We start from the raw sequence: 4461 nt of genomic DNA on the forward strand, positions 1-4461 counted from the left end.
GCAAAGTTTCATAAAATGATGGCAGCAAAATGGAGTCATCCCAAAGATGAGTCTGTAAGATATTTCTTTAGCCTTTGTTGCAATGTGTTTGTTATGAAGGTTAGTAAAAGTGTCTTCAAGATCTGTTATATTTAAATCTTTTCCCCATTTAATCCTAATAGCTAAATTTTCTTGAAACTTTTTTTTTATTAATGTTGTGTATATTTCTTTATATTTATTGTGTATTAAAAGTTCATTGCCAGAAAGAGTCACTAAAATGGATCTATAAAAAGGATGTAAGTTTGTACCAAAATAGTGTGGATTGTTGTTTTGTATTCAAATTAAACTGCTTAATCTCAAACCATAATAATATATTGTAAAGGGAAATTCATTTGGATTCTTAACTACTTGATCTATGAATTTTAATCTGAGTGCACATATTTTAGTTTTGATGTCTTGTAAATTGATCCCCCCATCCTCTTTGTTTTGGATGATTGTAGTATGTTTCATGTTTTTAAGTGTGTTTTTGAAAATGAAACTTCTAATTATGTTATTTAATTGAAATATGTATTTTGTAGGAGGTTCTATAATATTGGCTAGATAGACTATCTTTGGGATGACCAAATTGTTTATAAGAATGGCTCTACCAAAAATGGTAGAACTTGTATGCTTGTACATGTTAACTATATTGGATGCCTTAATAATAATTTTTTTCCACTGATCTTCACAGAAGAAAAAAGGATTACTATTGTATTCTATACCACATATTTTGATTTTATTTACAATTTTAAAAGAATATTTTTCCTTAAATGTCCACCTCCCTACACCCATTATTGAGGATTTATTTATGTTAATTTTAGAACCACTAGCATGGCCAAAAAATGTAAACGTTTTAACTATGTTATTAATATCATTTTCAGAGGAGGGAAAAAATGTTGTGTCGTCGGCATAGGCCTTAACTTTGACTACTGGGATGGGTCCCGGGATTTTTGTTCCTTTGATAGATGGATCTGACCTAATAGATTCTAGAATAGGTTCTAGACAAAGGATGTATAAAAAGGGGGATAAAGGACAGCCCTGTTTAACAGATTTTTGAATTTGAAAGGATTGGCTTAAATAATGGTTGATTATTAGTCTACTGTTGGCATTGGTGTAAATTAGTTTAATAAATTTTATTTAAAAGGGCTGATTTTACATTTTTCTAATACTTTAAAGAGGTAATTATGGCTGACTCTATCAAATGCTTTCTCTTGATCTACAGATAACAATGTCCTTGACATTAAACATAAAGGATTAATTCATGATTTCACAGGGCAACGCAAGCCCAGTTAGGACGTGAATATTTTTTCATATTACATGCAGACAAAGCCTTTGTGCGCCAGTGGTCTGTTTAAGTATTTCTTAGGTTTTCTGCGCCTGTCTTTCCTCTGAGCCTCAAATGTTTGTCCCTCGTGGGAGCACTTTGTCTTTTTCAGAGGCATATTTTGATACATTTAAAAACAAACAACTTTTAAGCAACAATAGTTTTTTCTGTCATCAGCGAGTGTTCTACATTTCATTACAAACAACATTCACACATTTAGATCTATTTTTTTACAATACCTCTGTTCAACTCGTACATTCGTAAAAACTAAAACCTATAACCTTATGGGGCTCAAAAATCAAAAACCTGTAACCTTATAGGACTCAAAAATCAAAAACCTGTAACTTTATGGGTCTCAAAAATCAAAAACCTGTAACCTTATAGGACTCAAAAATCAAAAACCTGTAACTTTATGGGTCTCAAAAATCAAAAACCTGTAAACTTATGGGGCTCGAAAATAAAAAACCTATAACCTTTTGGGGCTCAAAATCAAAAACCTGTAACCTTTTGGGGCTCAAAAATCAAAAACCTATAACCTTTTGAGGCTCAAAAATCAAAAACCTTGTAACCTTATGGGGCTCAAAAATCAAAAACCTGTAACCTTATGGGGCTCAAAAATAAAAAAAAACCTCGTAACCTTATGGGGCTCAAAAATAAAAAAACATGTAACCTTATGGGGCTCAAAAATAAAAAACCTGTAACCTTTTGGGGCTTAAAAATCAAAAACCTATAACCTTATGGGGCTCAAAAATAAAAAAACCTGTAACCTTATGGGGCTCAAAAATAAAAAACCTGTAACCTTATGGGGCTCAAAAATAAAAAGAACCTGTAACCTTATGGGGCTAAAATATCAAAAACCTATAACCTTATGGGGCTCAAAAATCAAAAACCTGTAACCTTATGGGGCTCAAAAATAAAAAAAAACCTGTAACCTTATGGGGCTCAAAAATCTAAAACCTAAAACCTTATGGGGCTCAAAAATCTAAAACCTATAACCTTATGGGGCTCAAAAATAAAAAAAAACCTGTAACCTTATGGGGCTAAAAAATCAAAAACCTATAACCTTATGGGGCTCAAAAATCAAAAACCTGTAACTTTATGGGTCTCAAAAATGAAAAACCTATAACCTTATGGGGCTCAAAAATCAAAAACCTATAACCTTATGGGGCTCAAAAATCAAAAACCTATAACCTTATGGGGCTCAAAAATCAAAAACCTGTAGCCTTATGGGGCTCAAAAATCAAAAACCTGGGTGGACCCGAATACGAAAATGGCTCTAACGATTTTCCTAGAAATTTGATTATATCGTTAGGAAACGAATTATTACCTCGTAAGCCATATTGGGAAAAATATAGTTTGACCGTTAATTTTTTTGTAAGTACTTATCTATATATATATAATTCTCTTCTTCCCTCAAGAGTTTGGACGAGAAGAAGTAATGGAACGATCACTCTCTTAGTTCTTCGGAAAGAGTTATCCCACGAACTTTACGAGCCCTGCGTGTAGCGAAGTCATACAGTGTATCATGAAAATTTTATTTCCTACATAAATCACGCTCAATAGCAAACATTACTAAATACTTCAATCTATCTACGAGAATTGTTGAACTAAAGTAATTCTTCATTAGTTTGGGGCGCGAGAAGCTTCTTTCACCAGATTACACAATTACGGCTAATGCATAATGCCGCTTTTATTTATCGCCCGTAGGATAGGCGTTTTCCATATTGAATGACATCCCAAAATGACCATTTTTGTCTATATATTTCAGGAGATTTTGTATGAGTTTTCAAAAGATTTTTAATAATTTCCGGAGATTTCAGTGAATTTTGCAATATTTTGCAATTTCCGGAGATCTCCAGGAGCTCCTGGTAAATCAGGCGGCCGCGAGAAATCTGTTTTAAGTTATGAAATGTTTAATTTAATAATTAACACATATAATTAGCGCGGGTCCTATGAAAGTGTGGGGCCCATTGCGGAATAAATTGTTCTGCCTGTCTTTAAAAATAAGTGTCTACCAAGAAACCCTTCTATATTGATCTGAGACATTGGTACTTTACAGAAAGCAACTAAGACTTCTTGAACGCTTTCACCAAAGATGTTTTCACTCCATCAAGAACATACGGTGGCGAGTCCGCACTACAAACAGCGATGTTCAGCGAACGCGGTAAGGAAAATATAGAGGGACTTTTTATGGTGCGACAGTTACGCTATCCCGTATGGGGGGACGAACTTTTGCAAAAAGGCAGTCTTTTTTGTGAGCTGACAGGTGGTAGACGTCACAGAGATGTCCAACAGAAACGCTTTTAAGACCAGCTTAGGCAGCAACTTGATTTAGCTTGACATAGAAGAGGGCATCTGACTGCCTGCCTCTTCGGAACGAGATAGCTGGAGATGTTTTTCAAAGGCCGAGAGATACACTGTAGAGACCACAAAAAAAATCCCTTGCCGAGGACAGACGTACACGGCGAAAAGAGAATCTAAATCGACCACTAAGATATAATAATGGTTAAGTTTGCGTTGGATGTGGCAAACTATGAGGATCGAAGCTGGTGCTGCGTAGCCACGTTAAATACTGCACTTCTCCTTAATCTTCAAACTCGAAGACAAGATTTGTATAAGGGTATCAAGGAAACCTGCTTCCAGATGCCTCCTCCCCCCCCCCCCCCACCGTGAGGCTATAGAGATTGGACCATAGCGCTCTGTGAATGATATAAGCATGAAACTTGCACTATAAAAAAAAGTATTCAATTATTACAATGCAATTCATAAATATTCATAGCTTTTTATTGTGTATTTTAATCATGTACATACACTTACTGGATTGAAATATTATTGAACTATGGCAGAAAAAAACAAAAATAAAGTTTTTTAGAGGATGTTTGGTTATTGTGGTTTGTTTACACTTTAATTGCGGAGAGCGATGTAGGTGGCTTTTACTTTGTTGACAAGGCTAATAGAGCCTACACATACGATACGATGGTGCGCAAATGCATTATTAGGCCTATTGATTCATTTGTTTGCAACGAAATGTCTTAGTGTACTGCTAAAGCCTAGTGACGTAAGCGGTGTCACGTTTTTTTCCCTTTGAAGTCACAGAAAATTTTCATTAATAAAACATT

At 34.7% G+C, this 4461-nt stretch overlaps 1 long non-coding RNA gene across 2 annotated transcripts; it reads right to left on the reverse strand.

Annotated features, from left to right (window-relative positions):
* Positions 1-243: 243 nt before the first annotated feature.
* On the reverse strand, positions 244-2781 carry LOC129928283 (uncharacterized). Of its 2 annotated transcripts, none has more exons than XR_008779865.1 (4): positions 2367-2781; positions 2038-2232; positions 1912-1936; positions 244-1655 (listed from the first exon to the last, which is right to left on the reverse strand). It is a non-coding gene; the product is annotated as an uncharacterized LOC129928283 (long non-coding RNA). The 2 variants fall into 2 exon arrangements; XR_008779866.1 differs by lacking the exon at positions 244-1655 and adding an exon at positions 1844-1878.
* Positions 2782-4461: the final 1680 nt, after the last annotated feature.

This window comes from Biomphalaria glabrata, chromosome 9 (genome assembly GCF_947242115.1).
Source record: "Biomphalaria glabrata chromosome 9, xgBioGlab47.1, whole genome shotgun sequence".
In the NCBI taxonomy this organism is placed as follows: Eukaryota; Metazoa; Mollusca; class Gastropoda; family Planorbidae; genus Biomphalaria; species Biomphalaria glabrata.